The sequence below is a fragment of the Tupaia chinensis genome, unplaced genomic scaffold (assembly GCF_000334495.1).
Source record: "Tupaia chinensis unplaced genomic scaffold, TupChi_1.0 Scaffold000567_1, whole genome shotgun sequence".
NCBI lineage: Eukaryota > Metazoa > Chordata > Mammalia > Scandentia > Tupaiidae > Tupaia > Tupaia belangeri.
In genome coordinates this window covers 2,301,442-2,325,294 of record NW_006160080.1, presented here as the reverse complement: position 1 = coordinate 2,325,294, position 23,853 = coordinate 2,301,442, and the positions used below count along the sequence as shown (strand labels likewise).

The 23,853-nt window shown below is 43.6% G+C and overlaps 1 protein-coding gene across 2 annotated transcripts in view; it reads left to right on the top strand.

Annotated features, from left to right (window-relative positions):
* Positions 1-23,853, top strand: part of RAI2 (retinoic acid induced 2) — a 64,707-nt gene that overhangs the window by 14,831 nt on the left and 26,023 nt on the right. Inside the window, exon 1 of one of the 2 annotated variants that reach the window (XM_014591383.2) lies at positions 8,856-9,354. The exons of the other annotated variant lie outside the window; for it this stretch is intronic. The gene's annotated coding sequence lies outside the window, so the exon portion shown is untranslated. Of the gene's footprint in view, positions 1-8,855; positions 9,355-23,853 lie in introns of those variants that run through there. 2 annotated transcript variants of the gene reach the window in all.

Sequence of the window (23,853 nt, the reverse complement as noted above, 5' to 3'; positions counted from 1 at the left end):
AGAGGACCTGACCTCCCTTTTGCAACCATGGGTGGTCACAGCCCAGGCCTAGGTGAGTGGTTTGAAAATTTTGGTGTGCCCTAGTCCTCCGAGCCTCTATTTCTGTAGAAAATGCAATAGAGAAAAAGGAATGGATCAGAAGAGCTTCTTAAAACCACCCTGGGGATAAAAACCAAATCCAAGAGACATAGTCAACAGCCAGGAGCACCTTCAGTCAGCAGCTCTAAATATGCCTTGCAAGTACATACACTTTAAATAGGTCGGAACCCAAGCAGTGGGAAAACATGGGGTGACCCTGCTGTTTCAGGCTTGGCCCAGGCCCAAGTGAGGGAGAGAGGTTTGGCTGGTGGCCTGCCACTAGTGTGACCAACCATCCTGTCCCTGTTTGCTCAGGATTGAGAGGGTTCCAACCAGGACAAGTTGGTCTCTCCACCTGTCAGGGGAAGTATTTCAACAAGGACAGCTGAACTGGTCAGGGCCAAAGCAGTGGAGACTGAGTTCAGCCAGGGGAACTGGTATGGAGAGGCCACCATAGAGCAGAAAAGGAGCTTAAGAATAGAAAAAGCAAGGCCAGATTGATTCTAAGTCCTTTCAAATAGCTTTGGTTCCAAATGCTTCTCTTAAAAATAGGAGTCTGGGGGCTAGCAGATAGCATGGTGGTTAAGGTGTTGGACTCCCATGTGGCAGACTGTGGTTCAAGTCCTGGACCTGGCAGCTTGCTTTTTCACTCTTTCTCTCATCAAACTGAAGAATAATAATACATAAAATTGAATAAATATTTTTTTTAAAAAAATAAATAAACAGGAGTCTGGGCTGACCCATGGCACAGTGGTTAGGGTGGCTGGATCCCACATGGCCAACTACACATTTTGAGTCTGAGACCTGGAAGCTTGTGAAACAGGCTGAGTGTGTGTGCATGCATGCCCAAAATCCTGAAAGGAGAGAGAAATCTTGTGATATGACCATTCCCATGAAGGATGCTTTCTCGCTTTCTCTCTCTGTCTCTCTCCAGCCAGTACATGCGCCTTTGGCCAAAATTTAAAAAACAAAGCAGGGGGAGAGGGGTGAAGTCTGAGAACTCCATTCTGCTTTCCTGGAAACTAGACTGTGCCTCGTCCTTCTTATACTCAACTGAGGTCTTGTCTGGACATTTCAGGTGAATTTCAGGTGAGAGAACAATCTTTTCCATCCTGCCAGAATCTGGGACTTGCAAGTTCATAACCAAACGTGAGAAAATTTTTAACTAGGTCCTGGGTGAGAAAAACAATTTCTTTACATAATGCATTTCTCTACCCTTAAAAATCATGACTGATAAAGACTTTTTTTTTTTGAGCTGCAAAATGCAGAATCCTTTGTAGCAGCAAACCATTCAGATCTTCATTTGCAAAGCAACTGTAGCATTCTATTATTCATAATTCTTTAGAAACCAAATTACTATTTTTTCTGTCTTCAAAAGCTTCCCTTCCCCACCCCCATCCCAGTGCTTTCTCTTGCAAAATAAACCTCGGTAAATAAACAGACAACGTGTTGCAAATGGTAGGAACAGAGGACTGCTTGGAATGGGAAGCTAACCAAAGGGATTTTTCCTGTTACGGCTTGGCACCAGCCTTCGGTTCCATGTATTGGGTCGTTGGAAAAGTCATGACGTGTTTTTCTATGCAAAAATGTGTTATGACTTTTCCAGTGACCCAATAGGAAGGCAGGGAAATGCAGACTGAGGTGACACCTCATCTTAGGAAACCAGTGACCGGGAAAAGTGCTCAGAATCCATTCTCATGGTTGCATATGAACCCTTAGCAGTAGGAATAAGGAGGGCAGTCTAGGAGAAATTCTGTTTGGGGCAATAAAAGAATCTAGGGAGGCCCAGCTGGTGGCACAACAATGGTTCTACATGGACCCAGATGAGCGGGTCCCTGGTTCATGTCCTGGAGCATCCTTGTACATACTGGGGTTGTACATGTATGTACCTATGATCTGGGCTGGCTCAGGAGGGGATAGATCATGGTGTGAGGACCCGGTTGTGGATTCTGTCTGTCCCAAAATAAATAAATAAACAACAAAAGAAGAAGAAGAAGAAAGAAAGAGGGAAATAGAGGAAGGTGTGAAAAAAGCAAGAATGAAATTCCTCTGGCCACATGGCTTAGATAGTGAAGGCCCTAAATGGGACTTGAATCTTTGGAAAGAGCCCCCAACCATGCCCTAAAATGAGTCTGAGAGTGAAAACGAGCTTTGTCATTTACTTGTGTCCTTCGATATCACTGGATGAAGAGTGAATATTAGGCAGAGCAAGACTGCCTACAGTTTATCATTCTCCAAGCATCGAGGACATGGCCAGTAAAAGCTTAAATAATAGTATCAGCATTTAAAAAAGGTTTTCTGTTTCACATACGCTTTAAATAGGTCAGAATTTCTAAGCAATGGGGCGACATGGTTTATTCTTTTCTTGGTAATGTTTGGTTTTTAAAGCCAGCTATATGGATGGGGGAAATCCTAAATATTATCCATCATGGATTTTTATTTGGGTTTTTTTGTCTAAACTCTTAACAAACATAAAGAAAAGTGCACATGCTGTTAAGTGTACAGCTTGAAGATTTTTCACAAGTAGCAAACCCATGTGGCCAGCACCCTGATGGAGACGTGGGCCGCACCATCCTCCAGAAGGCCCCCCCTGTGTCCTCTTCATTACCCTCATCAACATAGCTACTGTCTTCCAATAGCATAGAGTAGTTGTGTCTCACACAGAATTTTTAAAATTTTGTGTATGACTATCAAAAAAAAGTCATTGTAATTTTTCTGGGGTGGGAGAGCAGAGGGAGCAGACATTTTGCAACGGTTTCCTTTCTCTGGCTGCCCTGAGTTAGGCCTGTTAAGCAGGAAGTCTCCAAGCTGGGTACCTGCTGGTATCGGGTTTGGGGCAGACTGGTCTCTGCTGCTCAGGACAATGCCCAGGCTGCAAGCCAGTAACCAGTTCTTGGCACCACCTCTGCCAAAGGCAACCACCAAGCTGCCTGATCTGCCTGGTGAAAGCCTCTGTCGGATCTTGCACAGACACATGTCTGGAAGTGCCGAGGGAGGACAGGACAACAAAATGGCCGAGAGTCCTCTGAGCGTATTGGCCTCTGGAAAGCAGGGCCTGGCGTGCCCACCAAAAAATGGACATTTTACTCCAACTTCCAAATGAGAGTATGATTGATGCATTTCGCTTCCTCATAGGTTTCTGTCGTATTTTTCGATGTGATTTCTGCCCCATTTTCTTTTTGCTGCAGGAGGCAAACAGTACGAAGGCAGGAATAAAGCTATGGAACATCCATCGTAATGTGTCTGGAGCGGCATCAGAAAGGGACTTATTTGTTCTCCTGGGCTGTGGAGTGCCGAGTGATTGAATGCTCGCCAAGCTGTCAGTTTTATGAAACAAATTCCCTAACCCCCTTGGCCTGGAGCTTTGCTCAGGCTGAGATGGAAAAGAAATAAGTTTTACTAGAAAACTCGTTGCTAAAATCTAAGATAAGATTTCAGAGTTACTCCTCTCCTAAGAATAAAATGAAATATTAAAGAAAGCATTCAATGGGGGGGACTCTTAGGGAACCTCATTTCTCAGTTCTTGGTTAACAAACTATGTTAATAAAAATATTTAGACTTTGGTGATACATAATGCATTTTTATTCCTGGTGAGCTGGCCTGTTTGTATACACAGATGTTTCCTGTGGTCCCTTCTATCATTGCTTCTGTTTTTTTCTGAAACAATATTTCTAGCAGGAAATAGAATCTTATGCTAAGAACCTAAGCCTCTCCAGATCCTGTTAGTTTCACTGAGGATATTTTCATTTCTAGATTCAAGACTTGGGGGAGTTGGGTGGGAATCTTCTTTTCTTCAAGAACATAGAAAATACTTCTAATAAAAAGCTAATGCAACAAATCCACTCTATTGAGACATTAGACGGTCCTGTCTTGGCTTCCAGATTAGACCTGACCGATTCATCCAGGCACATTCATTGCTGAAGGGCAGATGGCTTTTCTGTCTCCTTTCTCACTGTCAAAGCCGCCATGAGTAATGTCTGCCCTTTCATACAGTCCTTAGGTGTGTTCAGCTGGGTCGTACACATTTTCCAGAGCATTGTTCTCACAGCGCTGCAGTTTCCTTTCCAGCACCAGGAGCACTGTGGCAACCCAGCTCACCAGCTCACTTTCCCTGCCACTCTTCGGAGCACACGGAAGTAAATTCAAAATGAAATCCACAGGCAAGTGTGCTGAGGAAGGAAAAGAGGTTTTACACACTAGCACTTTTCAAAAGAGAGAGAGAGGGAGAGAGAGAGAGAGAGAGAAAGAAAAAGATGAACCTGTCTTAATTCAAAAATGGCACAAGGCCCTAATGAAAAAAATCCAGCTCAAGATTCAGTCCCTAATATCTCAGTGATGAGTGTGTATTCCTCCTGTGGCTGCCCCTGTGAGTGAATTCTGCAATAATCAGGCAGTGCATTGAAATAAGATATCATTCGATGGTACTTCAGGAGTGAGACATCACCCTGGCGGACTGACTGGCCAGTTACTGCCTAAGTGTCGGAAGTGGAAGGGAAGAGGCACAAGGAAGCCTCGTCTTCCGGTTCCTTGGAGTTTTATTTTCTTTACCTTTTTGGTAAATACTGTTGTTCTGTGATCATGAAAGTAAGACATATTTTTTTAAAATTTACAAATATGGAAAGATGACAGGAGATAAACTTCAGTCATGATTCTACCACACAGTGATTCTCAGTGTCAGTGGTTCTGAGTCATTTCCTTGGAGCCTTTTTTTTTGTTTGTTTTCTATAGGCAAACCCTTTGTTTTTTTTCTTCAGGACTTTAGGAGGTATGTTCCACAATACAAAGTCTTCTTACACTTAAACTGATTTTTCCCAACACACCATTAACGTACGTTTCTCTAATCATCAACATCAAGAATGAAAGGTATTGAGAACCAGCAGTTAGCGTAAGGGCTATGTTGCTGGACTCCCATGTAGTCAACCGCGGTTCGCGTCCCGGACCCGGTGGCTTAAAACTCACGCCGGGCACGTGTGCGTGTGTGCCCAAGATCCTGGGAGGAGAATGGAGGAGAAGGGATTGCGGCGTGACCATCCCCCCTGGGGGTGATTTCTCGCTTTCTGTCTCTCTGTCTCTCTCTGTCTGTCTGGCGAGCTCACGCGTCCTATAGCAAAAACCTCTCAAAAAAAAAAAAAAGAATGAAAAGTATCTATTTTATTACCTCTTGTGTATGACAAAAACTTGTAGCATAGTTACCACCCCTTCCACTGCACATCTCCAAATTCTGGTTTATTGCTCCATCTCTCCAATACCTATAATGGTCCCTGGCATTTAGCAGTTGCTTAATAAATTCTAATGAATCAATGAAAGAATGATGACAATTTATCCTCCTATTACTCCCAGGAGGTAAGCACTGGCTGCTCAGGTCGACCTCTTTTCACTATCCTTCGTCATCTCTCCCTAGCAGTCAGATTAAGCCATAGGTCCCTCCCCACAACCACCCCACTGTCCACTGAGTCTGCTCTCCCTGGTTTTCTGTGTGTGGGACTGGGGAGGGGTGGAAAGGAGGGGTGAAGATATTGAGGGCCCAGTCTTTGGACCCAAACCAACCAAATTCTCAGGTCTGACACCTGCTATTTGATGACACAAGTATCTTAATCTCTCTGGGCCTCGGAGATGCCATCTGTACAATGGGTGGTGATGACACCTGCCTGGCAGGATGAGTGACTGGTATGCACAATGCCTGCTACACAGGAGGGATCCATCCTTTGCAGCTACTAGTATTTAGTCCATGATCTTTCCAATGACAACATAATTAAAGAGCCCTTGGGGCTCTGGAGCATTGCCTTCCTGATCACACTTTCAGTTGTTTTATGTAATGAATATAAGAGAAGTTTCAATGAATTTCTTTATGCTTCTGTGCCAAGTTACTCAGAGAAATAGGAAAGAATTGTGTGACCTTTCTGACGATCTGTTTTTGGGCTTCCACTGTCATCGCATGTGCTTTCTCTGTAGCAGGTGTCCTGCTTCACTGTAATTGTGTGTCCACATAGACAACCCCCCCAGGAGGCGATGAATGGGTCTCCCATCTTGGTATTCTCAGCCCAGAACCCACAGTACTTACAACTGAGAAGTCCCTCAAAATATTTATTGATTGAATGGATGAAAGAAAGGAAGAATGAATAGTATCATAATGTACACATCATGGCCCATCTCAACCACACAGATGGACTTTTTACCGTCTCCACATGACAAAAGCAAAGCAAACTAGAATGTAATCTCCAGCTCTCTTAATCTATAATTCAAGCCTCTGACTCACAGACACCTAAGATTGCTTCTGCAAAGTGCCAACTTAAGGGGGGAAAAATGATATTTCCTCTTAGTTACCATGATGAAATCCATGGATTCACTGGCTAGTATTACAAGGTTATTTAGTGGAGGAGGGATGACAATATATGCGCAGTACAACTTCTGGTCTGCAGCTTTTAGTTTGAGTTATATGTGTGTTGGCATCTCTTTCACGCAGAATCTGATGAGCTGGCATTTATTTTTGACAGCATCTCAAATCCTGTGAAAGTCAGAGCTGGGTGCTGGCATTGTTTTTTAGTAATATCTCAGATGGTGGCAGGACAACCTTGATAATAAAAGTCAGAGGGTTTAAAAGATGTCTTCTTAGAATTTTTCCCAAAAAAGAAAAGAAAAGTTCAGCAAAAAAGAGCTTCTGGACTCCCCAAAGCAAAAGCTTCCTTGAACATCAGCTTTTTGCAGACTGAACACAAATTAACATGCACAAACACACAAAGTCAATGAAATCTCTCTCTCTCTCTCTTTCTCTCTCTTATTCACTGTGGCAGCTCTTCCTGCTTAGTCCCCAAAACCTGCTTTGTTCACCTTCCTAGATAACCAGGTAGACTACATTTCCCATACTCCCCTGCAGTTTTATGTGTGTCCATATGCCTGAGTTCTGGTGAATGGGATGTGAGTGAAAATGATGCCTATACCTCTGGTCCAACCATAAAAACTTTCAAAGCTCTTTTCTTATCTACTGGCTGTTTGGGATAAAGCAACCTCCCAGGGTCACCTTGGAAGCCACAGTCAAAGGTGACATACATACATACATACATACACACATACACACATAGAGATAGCAGAGCCTCTGCTGCCTAGGGATGGTTATTGTATGGAACAGAACTGCCTCTTCTGGATGCTCCTCCTCTCCACCTCAGACTATTATATAAAGAAGAAATAAGCTTCCATTATTCAGAAATTACAAGGTTGGACCTATTTGTTAGGCAGCTTATCCTATCTGAACTAAGTCATATTCTTTTTTAAAAAGGTAGTTGACAGGTTTTAAAGGACTTTTATATGCCCAACATTGTTTATGTTAATAGTAATCTTTTCAATAGCTCTGAAAGGTACTCTTATTTTATATCTGTAGACATATTGGGTCATTGGAAAAGTCATAATGTATTTTTCTATGTTTTTTTTCTATGCAAAAATGCATCATGACTTTTCTGATGACCCAGTATTTCCAAGTTGAAAGGGCATGAGTATTTTGTTTGCTATGGAGGCCCCAGGGTTGGTGCAGAGGGTAGCATTGAGTAGATTATCAATGAGGCATATAGATGATGGCAAAGAGGAAGGAAGGTTTGAGAAGGTGAAGTCATGTGCTCAGGCCCCACAGCTGGAAAATGCTGGACCCGTCATTTAATCCCAGTCTGCCTGGTTTCACGATGCAGCTGCCTCTGAGTATCAGTAACTCAAGACTTTAAAAAGAATGAGTGAGGAGGCAGTGATGAGTACTTAGAGAAAATATTTTAGTCTCTCGTCCTGTATTTCTGACTGGAAAAAAAAAGTGACACATTTAAAAGTGAAAACATATAGACATCTAAAGCAAAGAAAGGAACAACCTTCTATAATCTTATCAAAGAAAATTCCTGGTCCATGCTTAGTTTTAGTCTTTAAGTTCTTAACACACTCTCTCTCTCTCTCTCTCTATCAAAAATATTTCATGTTATAAGCAGAAAATCTATATTCTCTCCCATCACATGACTTTTTCACTTATTTTTCCATTATATACATTGAGATTTTTTTCCAAACCAGGACATACCAATCTGTGTCACTGTAACAACTGGGTAATATTCTGTGCAATAACCTGTGAGAATTGGCTTAACTGTTTTTTTCTTGGTTGATACTTACACTGTTTCCAGTCTTTAAAACACAAAAGAGCTATGAAAATTGTGCTTATGCTTGTAGTTTTGGGGTAGATTCCTTAGTGGGAAGTTGTAGGTACACTGATGGGCATTTTTCTTTCTCTTCTACCTGTGTAGATATGTTTCTGCAAAAGGTCCAGAGACTGCAAAGATATTGAGCTGGACTCAGTGGATATAGGTCTTCAAGTTAAGATAACCAAGAAAGGCAGAAGAAAGGACTTCCAGAATCTCAGAAGGGTGTAGCTATGTTCCAAGTCTATGACAAAGACGAAGTGAGAAGTGACACCTTCCGGAAGTTGACTGCTTTCTCCGCATCCTCCTGGCAATGAGGTCAACCTTGTCTAGAGGGTCAGGGCTGATCAGGGTCCAGTTAAAAAAATCCAAAAAAAAAAAAAAAAAAAAAAACATCCACACTTAGAAACTTATATTTTTGAGAGAGATTTTTGCTGTAGGACACATGCACTCACTGGAGAGACAGAGAGACAGAAAGTGAGAAATCACCCCCCAGGGTGGTGGCACACCACAGTTCCTTCTTCCCCATTCTCCTCTCAGGAATTTGGGCATGTACACACACGTGCACGGTGTGAGTTTTAAACTGCCGGGTCTGGGACTCAGATTGCAGTCAACTACGTGGGAGTCCAGCAACATAACTATTTCGCCATCTGCTGGTCTCCACACCAAGAATCTTAATCTCTCCCTAGCAGTCAGATTAAGCTTCACAACCACCCCACTGTTCACTGAATTTGCTCTCCCTGATTTTCCATGGCAGGGGGGATAATAAGGAGTGGGGATGTTGAGGGCCCAGTCCTTAGAGCCAAACGAACCAAATTCTCAGGTCTGAAGACTGTTACTTGATGACACGAGTGTCTTAATCTCTCTGGGCCTCAGCGATGCCATCTGTACAATGGATGGCAGTGATATCTTCCTGGCAGAATGAGTGACAGGTATGAACTTGTAAAGAATGGTTCCTTCCAGAGGAGGGGTAGCAGCCAGTAGGACAGAGAGAGGGAGGAAGAAGGTGTGTGGATATTGTCACAAGGTTCCTGTGGGAGCTGAAGCTGAAGGCTGTAGGACACTCACTCCACAGAACCAGGCGTAAACGCGATGTGCCTGGACAGCTTTGGGGGTGAGTAGGCTGCTTCAGGCAGATGTCTTTGTCTGTGAGCGCAGCTGTGTGTGCTCTGAGGTGTCTCTGTCCATGAGGGTAGTCCCTGGAATGATGATGATGATGATGATGATAATAATGAAGATGAAAGTGGCCATCGTTGGCAGCAGAGGAAGGCGATGATTACCCAAGACAGTACTGGAGTGCTGTGAGCTGACCCTGCTAGGAGAGGGGCTGCCTCTGCTCTGTGTATCTTGGCTCTGTGTGTGTGTGGTGGTGGGGAGTCTACACAGTGAGATCTGGTTGTGAGTGTGTCATGTGTGATGTTGTATAGTGACTGTGAGTGTGTAGTGCTGTGTGTGTGTGTGAGACCATGGGGTGTGTTGCAGCAATCGTGTGAGGTATGACGTGTGTGTGGAGTGGCAGGGTGAGTGGGGCCTGGGGGATGTGTGGGTGTGATGTGGCACGTGAGTGTGTACACTGTGTTGTGTGTATGTACCCTGCTTGTGGATGTGTTAGAGGGAGTATTGATTAAGTTCAAGTTGCCCTCAAAGTCTTCATGCTCACTTTGAATTTTCCCTCCCATCTTCCCTGTTTCCTATGGCAAAAAAAAAAAAAAAAAAATGCCAGCTTTACCTAAGAGATTCCTCTCAACCTCTTTTCCCCCTTGAGAAGCCAGGCTCTAGGGAAAGGCTTCAGTTTTGCTGGTTACTGCTAGAAAGAGGGAGGCAATGTTCTCTAGAGCTGCTGTGTTTTATTTTATTATTCTTTTTACTTAATTATTCTATTAGTCTGTTTTACCTTTTTATTGAGGTATAGATAATGTGCAGTAAAGTGTGCAGAGTACACAGATCCTAAGTGCTAATGGGTCTTAAGTGCAAGTGTATTCACCCATGTAACCACCCCCTCACCCCACCCCCACCCCCCGATCAAAACAGAATACAGCTCCAGCACCCTCAATGCTCCCTGGAGCCCCTTTCTAGTCAGTATCCCCCAAAGGCAAACATTGCTCTGACTTCTGTCTCCCTAGATTAGTTCTGTTAGAATTTCATATAAATGGAATCACACAGTATGTCGTCTTTTGTGTTTGGCTGTTTCCAGTTAGCATAATGCTTATGAGATTCATCCACGTTGTTGCTTGGACCAGTAGTAGCTCCTGCCTTTTTATTGCTGTGTAGAATCTTATTGTATGGATGTATCGCAGTTTGTTTATCCATTCTCCTGCTGATGGACATCTGGGTGGTTTCCAGTTTGGGGCTATTGCAAATAAAGCTGCTACGAATATTCTTGAACATGTCTTTTGATGGCCATATGTAGAGCTGTCTTAATGTTGCCTGTGATAGCATTTGACAAAGATAGAGCTTGCAAAAAATAACCTCCTGCCAAAAATCCAACAACAACAACAACAAAACCCCCAACGTATCCCAGCAGGCTTCCCAGGAAGAATGAAGCAGTCAGCTTCATGAGGCCTGTCTTGAATCAACTTCTGTCCTCTGGGAGAAGATAGCATCACGCTGGGGAGGGTTGCAGGCTCTCCGGGACACAGAGCTCCACTGCCAAATAGACATCATCTCTCCAGGGTTTTGGTATTTGTGGAACCAGGCTTCTCAGCGGTTAAATTATTCTTTGGGGGGTAAATTGGGATCTTCGGAAGGGCTGCTGGCTACTTGGGCTCTGTGAGCTGTGAATTGGGCCCCAATGCCAAGATTTTCCTATTGAGAGCCTAGTGATGCCAAGTGAAGGCAACCTCTGAAGGTGTTCAATTTACTTTTAAGGAGCTCAAAACTTGAGAAAATCTGGCCCGCTGCCTGCAGGTCCACAGGGCAGCAGGAAGGGTTGAAGGAGGAATTAAACAGGCCTCCAGCTGCACAGTCATGGTTTTTGGACTTGTTTGGCATCTATAGCTCCTAACCCCTTGAGAGACTGTCTCTATAGAAGAAGATATCAGGGCCTACACCTCAGTCCTGGGCACGCACCTCTACCTGCCTGTGTGCTTCCTGCCAAGCCGTGTTGCCCTCCATTCTGAGACTTCAGCACTAGCCCTAGGAGCAAGCTCATCTCAAGCTCACGGTGAGGGAGAGGCTCTGGAGCCGATGTCCCCAGGATCTTCCCTCAGCCCATGATGCAATAGAGTCAGAAGCCAGATGCCCCAGCTCCCTCCACTTCAGTGAGAATAATCCCGGGAGGACCAGCCCTGCTTGCCCACAGTGGTCCACTGCTCGTTAATGCAACCTGGATGGGCTGCCTCCCCTTCCCAGCTCACTTCCCTTCTCCCCCATGGGTGCTGCCTGGAACAACCTCTCCCATTGTACACTAACTGTATGCCCTCAGATCTTGCTTTCAGAGTCTTTCGGGGGATTCCAAACTCAGGCCATATACTCCTCCTCAAGGGAAAACACTCTCTGGGACATATGTTAATTATGTATGGGAATTTTGCAGATCCCATGACACCCTTATGCATTGTCCTCTCTGGGGTTCAGCCAAGCCACTGCTAGGTATCTTTGCTGTGGAGAAGTTTGTGATCAAGGGCTAACCCAGGGGACGACAATAATAAATAGTATTTAATTTTCAAGTCGCAATGAGGACAGACAGCCTTGGTCCCACTGCTCCCTGTCACTGTCACTCCTAATACTATGCATGATGGATGTGTAACTGCAGAAAGGTATAAGGAAATGGAATCATTTAAGACACGGGGTCAAGGGGTGGGACTACTATTTAGGGGAATTCTAAGCCGCTCTAGCTCTGCAGAAATGAAATACAGAGCAAGACGGAAAAGGCACAAATTCTATCTCTGCCACAATAGGTTGTTTCCTTAATAAATTAAATATAGTTTTGACTTATTGGAGATGTAAGACTCCTGAATGGATTTTTTATTTTCTTTCTGATTTTCCAAATGCAGTTGCGATGTCAATGTGGAGATTTGCAAAAGAAGTCCAAGAGGAATCTTTTGGGAAAGAAAAATCTTAATGCACAAAGCAGTCCGTTTGTCCAGTTTCTTGTTAATCTTTTTTTTGGAGGGCTATTTTTCCACATAACTCAAGAAAGGAAACTGAGGAGGAAGGTGGGGCTTAGGGCAGAGGGATATAATTAGCTATGACATTCGATGATTTGCGTTTGAGTCTGTGGTTCTGGAAGGATAAACATGCGGACCTAGCTCAGTGGGGCTGGGGTGACCCGGGCCTACAGTGTTTAAAAAGGGCAAGATGTCAAACTGCAGCCACAGACCTTGGTTTATCTATGTGCAGGGCACAGCTGGAGCAGTGGGGCTGTGTGAGGGAATCTGAGGGCACAGACAAGCACAGGCTACAGGAGGCTGGGGATGGTGGGGGGAGGAAAGTGGAGCTTTGGTTTTGAAGGACTCCCCTTTGCCGGATGCCCCTTGCTGCCTGGGGCAAATTTAGAAGCTCACAAGCTGTTTACGTTACATTCTATTAACCTTTCCCCAGCGGCTGTCTTTGCCTGGTCTGATCCACCACAACACCACACATGTTTTTCTAATCGTTTTTGCTGTTTCACTGATTGCAGAATTAGAAGCATCCACTGTCTGGTAAAAGTAGGTCACGGAAGTTCCTGACTTCGCTATGTTGCTAATAGATTTCTGAATGGCAGCTTACGGGCGCCTGAATGTGACATTCGAGCAGCAGAACAATGGTGATCACTCACTGACGGTTTTGCGCTTGAGTCATTCTTTTCTGCAATGTGAACACGTGTGGGGGAGGTCTCACAGAGTACAGGTGCTAAGGAAGAGTCGGTGAGCAGGGAGATGGTCATTTCAAAGCAAATCAGTGCTTTTATCAGGGCCCTATCTCTTCAGGTCCCCGACCCTTGCTGCAGTCTGCCATTTGCCTTTCTCATTGCCACTGTCTTTCCTGGACCACTAGCACACTTTTCTGTAACTCCTGCAGATAATAGCCTTACCCACACAGGATCTCCTTCCAGCAACCCACCACCCTCTCCTCCTATAAACCGCCTAGGAATTGCCATCTCACCTCTCTTCACCCGCTTTCTCCTGAACCCCCCCTTTTTTTATTCTCCTCTTCTTAGGATTTTATTCTCTCCCAGCGTTATTCCAGCTTGAGGATGCTTCAGGCTCACAGAACCCACAGACAGTGAAAAACTGGATTGCCTTATAATAAAATGGTAAAGGCTTTAGGTGGCCTCCAGGAGAAATAGTACACGGAGTCAATATAAAGACCTAGACATTAGCAAATTTGCCGTAAGGGCATGGTGACTATTGAGCAGTTATATAGATGGGCACGCTGCGGGTGTCTCTTACGTGCTCTTTCTTCTTTTTTAAAACAAATATGAGCAAATTTGTTGAGATCACTTCTTTCTTCTAGCCTCAGACAATGGTGATCAAAATCGTGTTCGACCAAAACATATTGCTCGTGTGTGTTCCTGTTTAACTGGAAAATGACAGCACTGATTTCTTTGAAGTTTCATATTCACTCAGAGCCACTCTACAACTGAGTGCTCTAGAATCCAGAATTTCTGCGAGGAGGAGAAAGAATAAATCAACATAAAATGATGTAATAAAATCCTCTTAAATAACAACCAGGTAGTAAATTAACATATACACGACCTTTGAAATGATCCTGTACGGGGAAGTCGAATCCAGCAAACAGCTGGCTGGGTGCCTGCCCTTGACTAATAGGCCGAGAGATACAGCTGCTAGAAAGATATCTGAGAGTGAGTTTTAAATGCAGAAATCTGTCTTTTATTAAAACACACACACACACACACACACACACACACACACACATCAGCGCCTTCGTTTGACAAACCCTAATTTCATTGGGATTGACAGCATTGCCTTTGTCGAGCATACATTTAACAAATGAGATTGAACAAGCACCCCACTCAGTTTCATCTAATTTAATTTGACAGCCAAAGCAGGTAGGTAGAATAATGCACTTACAGGAGAGGTAAGAACGCTCTCCCTGGGGTTAAATGACATGGCTTGCTGAATCAGGCTTAAAGCAAGGATCTCCTCCTTTGCTTTGATATATTTGTTTTGTTTTACCTTTTTGATTGAGGTGTAAGGTGAATAAAGAGAGCTTATCTTAAGTCTACAAGTTAATATATTTTTGCTATGTGTACATTCATAGATATGTAACCACCACCCAAATCAGGATAAAGAACCACTCAAATCAAGCATAGAACATTTCAGTCCCCACTGAAAGTTTACTTCCCAATAAGTCAACCTCTTTCTCATTCCCTCGGGGCAGCCACTACTCTGACCTCTGACAGCAAAAATCAGTTTTGCCTGGTTTTGAACTTTATATAAAATATATCATACAGTGTCGTAGTCCCCTGCTTAACTGCAGCTTGCTTCCCTTGGTTTCAGTTATCCACAGCCACCCACGGTCCAGAAATTCCAGAAGTAAACAATTTATACATTTCAAATAGTGTACAGTTCTGAGTGGTGTAATGAACTCGTGCACCATCCTGCTCGTCCCACCCGGGAAGTGAATCATCCCTCTGTCCTGAGTACCCACCTGTTAGTGACTTCATGCCCATCTCTGTTATTAAACTACTGTGATATCACAGTGTTTGTGTTCAAGTAACCCTTATTTTACTTAATAATGCCCCCCAATGTCCCAAAGAGTAGTGATGCAATTGGTATATGTTAAGGAGAAGCTGTGAAGTGCTTCCAGTAAGGGAGAAGGCCAACGTTCTCCACTTGTACATTGAGGTTGCTAAGCTCTATGGCCTGAAGGAATCTCCTCTCCCAGAAGTTGTGAGGAGAGAAAAAGAAATTCATGCTACTCTTCCTGCACATCTCAAACTGCCCAAGTTACAGCTATGTTGTGTGATAACGTATTACAGTATATGGTTATAATTGTCCTATTATTTGCTGTTGCTAATCCTTTATTGTGCCTAATTTGTAAATCAAACTTTATGATAGGTCTGTATATACAGGAAAAAGCATAGTATGTATAGGGTTCAGCACAATCTATGTTTTCAGGCATCCACTGGAGGTCTTGGAACATATCCCCCCCTCAGATAAGGGGGCCTGCTGTATGTACTTCTATGTCTGGTTTCTGTCATTCAGTGTAACATAGCTGAGATTCAGCCATGTTGTCACCCGGATTGGTAACTCATTCTCTGTTATTGCTTCCTAATACTCCAGTGTACGACTCTAGCACAGTCTATGTATTACCAGTGGGCATTTGAGTTGTCTCTGGTTTTCCCCGGCCTTCAGTTTTAACTTACATTTTCTAGATAGTGTATAGAAGGGCATCCTAGCAATAAAAAAAAATGATACGGCTATGGGTGAACGTGTCTCAAATTGGTGGCAAAATCCACGCACTGCTACATAAAAAGCATTCTGAATCCTGAGTGGCAGGACCATCTTGGGTTCTCTTTGTCCTAAGACTTAAGCCAGCTCCGTGTTCTCTCATCATATCCCTGACAGAACTGTGGAGCAAGACAGACCTTTAGTGCCTCACTTCCCTTGACCCCGATATGGGAGAAAGGGAGGTGAGTTTAGGAAAAAGATGGGCAATGGGACCTGGGATGGGTTTGCAGGCATCCAGGAATGGAGAGGAGCAGTTTATCTTGCATGCTTGGGTATCTGGCACCATGCCCATCTTTGGGCATACTCAGGAACACAGCTTAAATTTGGGCGTCTCTGGGACCAGCAGTTGGTGTAATGGCTATGTTGCTGGGCTCCCATGTAGCCGACTGCAGTTCGAGTCCCAGACCCAGTGGCTTAAACTCACACTGGGCACGTGTGTGTGTGTCCAAGATCCCAAGAGGAGAATGGAGGAGAAGGGATTGCGGCGTGGCCATCCACCCTGGGGGGGGTGATTTCTTGCTTTCTGTCTCTCTGTCTTTCTGGCGAGCACACGTGCCCTATAGCAAAAACTTCGAAAAAGCACAGAAATAAGGGCATCTCTCCTGACCATTCTGACACTTTTTCATTTTCTGAATCTGGGAAATAAACCATCACTGCCAGTCATAAAGGAGCTGACCAGCCAGTATGGCTAGGGCAGACATTTGTCATTGGGTGGGAATGGAGTACAAAAGGATGTCACCTTAGAAGTCTGTCCTCTCTCTTCAGCTGACAGATCAGGCGAGCAGCTGTATATACAGGTGCGACAAGTTGGGAACACCTGGGAGGGGAGAGATGGGTCTGCAAACTGGATCTGGTGGTGTGGAGGGGAGAAGTGAGCTGTTTAACTGCTCTGGTTTGCCTGGAGCTGTTCCAAGGCCTGGGGGCCTCTGGGAAAACCAGGGATGCTCAACAGAGGGGGCTCTTTTCACAGACTTATCTGTGCATTCAGGTAACAAATATTATTAAACTTGTATTATAGATCATGCACCTTGCAAGGTTCGGGGTATAGAGTGGCAACCAGCTAGGCAGTAGTGAGCCCTGACTCCCTTCTAGAGCATGTCCTCTAGCAAAAACAAGACAAAACAAAAAGGTGGGATTTAAAGATGTAACTGCAACACAGTGCAATGCTTACTTTGATGGGGATAATGAGACACTGAGTGTTTTAACTGGGAAAATACCAGAGGCTCTAGAAACAAGTGGGGAAGACAATCCACCATTAGTTATCTCCTTAGCATGGTCACAAACTTCTAGAGCTGTGCAGAAAAGCAATTTACAGCAAAGTATGTTGTACTCCCAATGGCTGTGGAACAAGGGGGTGGTGATGAAAAAGTAGGCAGATTTAGGTCTGTTGGTATCATCCCTTTGTGCCCTTGGGTCCACAGTCGCATCGCCCCATTTCTTCTCCCACTCAGAGAGTCCCTATTGGGTGTTGTAAAGTGGTCAGTGTGAACAGGAGTCCTTGGCATTGTCCATGCCCATAAATTTAGATTGATAAGCATGCCTTGGAAAACCTCCTGCATCGTTTAGGTCATGTAGATAAAATGAGGAGGGGGCAAGGATAATGTACTGGCGTTAATAATTTAGTATGTTTGTAAACAGGGCTCCAGGGTGGAAACACGAGTGCCAGATTTTCTGCATGTTGTGTTACAACAGAACAGCATGTTCTTCTGAGTATCTAAAACTAATGGACATGTACTGTTGCCTAAGAGACCCAGTTATTATTGGCTTAAAAAAAACCCATTTTAATGCACTAGAATATATGGCAGCTGTTATAAGAGCTAAAAGGCCAACCCAAGGCAGGTCGACAGGATACGTACATATATACACATGTTCGTGTATATGTGTGTGTGTGTGTGTGTACATTCCCTGAATATTTCACTTTCCACCCAGGCATCACACAGATCCAATAATAAAAAAAAAATCCATCAAAACTAAAGCTCTTATCTCCATGGGAAAGCCCAAACATTTAGTTAAAAGTCGGGAACACAGTCAAGCAGGATAGGTCTTGAATTTTAGAGTCACTATCTTGTCTTCCTCGGCCCAGCGGGAACTAATGATGTTTCTGTAAGGTGTCCTTTTACTGCTGTCTGTAGAAAAGCTAGGATGGATAGTTTTTCTGGAGGGGAGTTTTCATTTTGTGCTAGAAACAGCACAGATACATTGGGTCATTTTAATTCTTTTCCTACCTTTGCCATCATGCAATTTAAACAGAGTTCTTCCCAAACTCTTCTTTTTCTCTCATCTTGGGAACAAAATCCCACTTGCCCTCCCTGAGTACTGACTCGTTGGGGTTTTCCAACTCTCATGCAGCTCTTTCCAGTCTAGCTTTTGACAGACTGAGGAGGGGTAACACCAGCCTCCGCTGGTTGACCTCTGAGCTTTCCTTTGCAAGGAGGCAATAATGGAGACTTATCCATGAGGAACGAAGTGCTTCTTCCCTTTACAGTTTGACGATGCCTTTCTTTGTAGTTTGTTCAGCACGGCTTGTCCTGATTGACGATTTTTTTTTGCCATCTGGTTTATTTCTCTTGTTGTTTTGTATTGTTTTAAATATGCTTGAGGCCATCTTTAACTGGCTGTATTTTTCCTTAAAAAATAAAAATTTAAAAAGCAAATCATAGAGGAGTGTCATTTGAAGGTTAGGGATGAAAGAGAAGTTTAAATAGGACTCTGCTCTTCCCTGTGAAGTCCAGTAGCTAAAAATAAAGTTCTTTTTACTTGTTGATTATGTAATAGAACACGTTCTCAGATGTGACCGCTGTGGAATGTCGCAGTTGTTTGGAGAATTCTTGTTTGGGTTTTCTTAAATGGAGGTGCAAAGAGTTCTATCACAGAATTGAATTCATTCAGTTAGTTAGTAGTGAGGCACCTACTGGGTGCAAGCCACTTTGTTAGACCCTACTGTGGGCCACTTGATGATGTTGATGAGTTTTAACCAGAGATAGGGCATGCTTTTCACTGGATCACATCTCAGCTTTCATCCTATTAAACCTTGTTATTTTTTCCAAAAATGTGAGAGAGAAATAGGGAATGAGTTCTGTTGTAAGAGGAAAGGATGGAGTTGGGTGGGGGCAGTCTTTGTTTTAAAAAGAGAAGGTACTGCCTGAGTATGGGGGTGCTGTTTGTGTTCTGGGAAGCCATGAAATATCAGTGACCTGGATAACTATGTTCAAACTTTGCTCTTATTAAAACCAGCAGTCCTGGCTTTCCCAGACAAAGAAACTCTGCAACAATTTTGGAAATACATTCACAAGAGTGGGATTCGTAAATGGAACTGTACAGCCATCAGCTGCGCTATTTAGATCTACAGTTGGATGAGCAAAGGGGGAATTTTACAAGTAGGGATTCAAAGCTTTTAAATGAACTTGCCTAATTGGTAGTGGTGATGTAGAGCATCTTGCTGGAAGGAAAACAAATCTCATGGCTAAAAATGTTCCCTTAGATGCAGAAGCAAATGCAGCTTCAAACAGTGCTCGTGCAACATCTTGGTTAAGGATTTTGGAGGAGATTTATTCTTCATGGGTTAGTGCCTGGCACTTGTAAACTGGTCCACACAATTTAGAAACCCCCTCAAGAGGTTCCTAAATCTGGCTGACCCTAGAATCACCTGCAGGGAGTTTTGGACTTACACAGTCCTGAACCCCATCAGATGTATTGGGTCAGGCTCTTGGGGGTCAGGTGGAGAATCTGTGTGCTCAGAGAGCACTCCAAGTGATTTTGATAATTAGCCCTGCTTGAAAATTGCTGGTCTGGTCCATTTCTCTGGACAGGATCCTACTTACACCATCCTAGACAAATCTGGTCCATTTCTCTGGACAGGATCCTACTTTTACCATCCTAGACAATTTTTTGCTACACAGATGGTCACGAAATAGCATCTCAGCACATGCCATTGACTCTGGATTGTGCATTTATTCATTAGCTGAAGCCCAATTTTAAAATCCAATCAACTATATGATTCCTTCAAATGACTGCAAATCAAGTCACATACAGTGCTTCTTGGGGTTTATTTTCGTTCATTATTATTCTACTGAGCACTCAGAAAATCTGACTTTTCCTGGTTGGTGAGCTATGGGCATAAATAGCTTTTGGATCCCTTGGGTGGCAAGATGTTTAAAAGGATAAATGGTGATAAGTGAATGAAAGGATGGACGTTGGTGAGTGAGCAAACATAAATCCAATAAGGCTCTCCTCTAATTCACACACAGTGTGAGGCCCTGTTACAACCTCCCCCACTGACCCTCACAACATCTTTATGGGAGTGTTTTAAACCCCATTTTACACATGGGACAATTGGAGTGATGATCCTACTTTGCAGAGCTGGAGGACAGAGCAAGCTTCAAGTCTAGACCTTCAGGGTTTCCCGTACGTAGGTTCTCCTGCTCTCTTCCACCCTGAGACTGATCCTATGTTTTCTTTTATGATCCATAAAGAACATTCTAAATTTTCTTGGGCTCTGCCCTGGCATTCAGCTTACATAACTGGTTTGGCCCCAGGTGGGACCATCAAGTCCATTCACTTCTCCAGAGACTTCTGTGAGTTATTTAGAGGAAGAGCATAATTCAATTCTGATTTGGCATGTTTGAGAGAAATCAAAGATAGAACCGTTTGTTTTTGCATTATACATAGGTTTTTCTCCATCTCTAGAACATAATTAAGAAAAAAGGGCTCGAGGAATACCAAATTTTGAGCCAAGAGTTAGGAAGCTGCCAAAGGAAGCAAGGATTAGCAGCCTCTGCCTGTGCCATGTGGATCAGGCTGCTCTTAGCTTCTCGGCAGGAGGGAGTGGCTGTGGTTCCAGGAATCAGGAAAGAGAGGGAGGCATGCAGGAAGATCTGTGCCTCTTTCCTGCAGATTCTGCAGAGGTGCAGCAGAGTTCAGGCTGGCATTCCTCAGGGATTCACAGATGGGCTTGACCTTGATGGCCTTAACACCATTTTCCTTACTTGTCTGAAAGGTGGTTTCTGGACCAAGGCCAGGGCAACTCACCCATGGCACTCCTGACATTTGGCACTGGAACATTCTTTGTCCTGGGGAAAGGGATGTTGTCCTGTGCACTGTAGAATGCCTATGGCCTCCACCCATTAGATGCCAGTAGTACACTCCACCCCCAGTTATGACAACCAAAAGAGTCCCTAGATATTACCAAATTGTCCCCATTGGTGACAAGGATAGAACTGTGCCAGGTTGAAAATCACTGGTCTGGAACTATAGTAGAAATGATCAGGGAAGAAAAGATTTGATATGGGGGCAGAGGCAGGCATTGATTTAGAAATGATGGTGGGACCCCCAGAGTTCCCACCTCTCCACCTTTTTTCAGCCTACAGAAGTGGCACCAGGAAGTAGTGCATAAAGTGTATGGAACTTCACCACCTGGAGTTCCCTGGACGGATAAGTACCCTTATTGCCTATTTACTTGCTTTCCATTCTTCCATCTTGCTTACCTGTCCTTGGAACACAATGCTGAGGTCTTAGAGACTCTTGATAGCTCAGATTAGTGGCTAAGAGCATAGACTCTGGAACCAAGGCTACAGTGAATTCAAGTCCCAGCTCTGTCACTGGGTAGCAAGTTCTCTATCCTTTCCACACTTCAGTTTCCTCATCTCTAAAGTAGTAATAGCATCTCCCTTGTAGGGCTGTTCACAGAGATTGTATATTTGTAAACATTTAGAAGAATACCTGGCACATAATAAGCACTTTGTATAAGTGTTTGGTAAATAAGCTCAAATAATCAGTGAATGATAGAGCTCTGCTAAATACAGCCATTCAACAAATGTTTATTGTGTGCTGAACAAGGCCCTATCCCTACCTTCCAGAGTAGCCCAAGAGTCTGGCCATGGGCCAGCAGTACTTAGGCAGGGTTCTGAGCCATGATTCTATGACCAGTGGCTGGTGAGAGAATCACACCGTTCATTCACTCTCTTTAAGCACCGGGGGATGCTGTGGGAGCAGAGACTAATGCCATGGTTGTGCCCTCCTTTGTAGTCTCAAAGTCAAGTCTTCTATATACCAAGGGAAATGCCATCTAGCCTTAGCACCTCTCTATGATGCTTCCTACTCATCATAAGTTGAAAGCTACTTTACCCTGCATCAGTTCAACATTCTATGTGACAACAACTCAACTGTATGTAACTTCAGCTGTAACCAAAACAAATTGAAGCCATTTTTTTTTCAATATTTAGTGGCATCTCTGTGAGGAATTCAAGGTATACCTTTAGGCACTCTAGTTGGGAACATTGTCCTCTCTCCTTCCCTCCCTCCCTCTCACCTTTCTCTCTGTCCTCCTCTTCTTTCTTTCTCCAAATAGTCATCGAGCACTGTCCATAAACCAGGCATTATTCTAGGTACTAGGAATATAGCAACAAATGTGGCAGGTGACATCTCTGCTCCAAGGAGCTAGCATTCCAGATGAGGTGGAGGAGAAATCTATAAATAGTAAACAAAAAAGAAAGATACTCTGTGAATGTAAATGTGCTGAAGGAAAGACGCACAGAGACCGATATGAGAGAATAGCTGGGTGGAGTTGGTGGCTATTTCAGATGGTCATAGAACCTTCTCTAAGGAGACGGTTTTGATTTGAGACTTAAAAGTTGAAAAGAACCAGCTGTGGGAAGGGCATTCGAAGCTGAGGAAACAGCCAGTGTAGAGGCCCTGAGACAGGAAAGAGCTTGGTAGCATCTAGGAAAAGAAGTACAGTATTCTAATCTAGGAGGAAAGTGATAGGAGATAAGATCAAGAAGGGTTAAAGTGGGGCCAGACCAGATAGAGCTTTGTAGGATTTGGCTTTCATTTTAAAGTCCAGTGAGTTGCCTTTGGAGAGTTTTATGCTGATGAACAAAACAATCTGATTTATGCTTTAAAGGAAGGAGGGAACAGTCAACTGTGTCCAGCGCTGCTGAGATGAGTAAGATGAGGGCCAAGAGAATCTTTCAGTGGATCTGGCCACTTAAGGTCAACATGACCTTAAGGAGAGCAGTTCCAATGGAGAAGTGGAGAGCAGCTATTCTCCCTACCTTTTGGTTTTAGAATGTACAATCTCACCAAGGAATAGGCATTTGCATTGGTTACGTACTTATTTGATCACTAATTTGATGACATTTTTAATACCACTTTGGTCAGCTTTCAGAGAATTACTTGATTTTTATTCTCCAGTAAAAGACTTACTGTAATAGTTACAATGATGTTGGTGGCAGTGATATTATCCTTGGTGTTCAAGATGTCTCTATAAGCCTACTATCATCCCCTTTGGTGATTTTTTCCTATGTGGGACAGTACCAGTCAGCCACAACCCACCAGAGCCCCTAGCCTCCATGCGATCTATGACCCATCAGTGTTGCAGATTGGCTGGCCAAGGCAGACTAGAGTCTGCCTGTGACTAAGGAAGACTACCCAGACCCCTTATAAATGGGGCAGGTAGGGCACAAAGAGATGCCTTTGGCCACTTCAGTGCCATGTTCCAATGTCTGTCCTCTGTATGGCCTTTCACTTCCCAAGTCCACCCAGCCAGCCCCTTAACCTTGTCTGAACTTTTAAGCCCAAGAATGGTAAGAAATCCCTCAGAATAAATCCTTGAAGAGGCATTTGACAAAGCATATATAAACTTGCACTTGGTGAAAAGTGACTGTAGAAAAAAGCATGTTTAGCACTGGCTTAAATATTACCGTGCTTTTTATGCGGTCTCCCACAGCATTTTGGAACCCAGACATTTTTTCTGACTGATCGTTCCCTTTGATTTTTGCCCCTTCTGCTTTGATTTTGTAACACAAGAATAATATTTTTTCTGGACTAAACTTTTTATAAGTGGTCTTACCCCGGGAATGTTTTTAAATTTAAAGATGATTCTATTTTCTCTTAAGTATGAAGAAATATGTGCACATACAAACACATTTAATAGCTTCAGATGGGATAGTTTAACTTTTTGAAGGCATATTTTCAAATTGTGTTCCTGTTGATTCAAACCCCCCATTCAAAGTCCCGTCATTTTAATGTTGTTACATACCCAGAGGAGAAGGTATCTTATCATCTGTGTGGTAGAGATTGCACCATGAGGGGCAGGCCCCGGTTCTGGACACCTAATGAATAGTGCCTTCAAGATGGACTTAAAGGCAAACCCATTCCATTTTTGTAAAGGGAAGTTTTCTTTTGTTTGTTTTAATGTTTTTCATTTTGCTGTAGGGTGC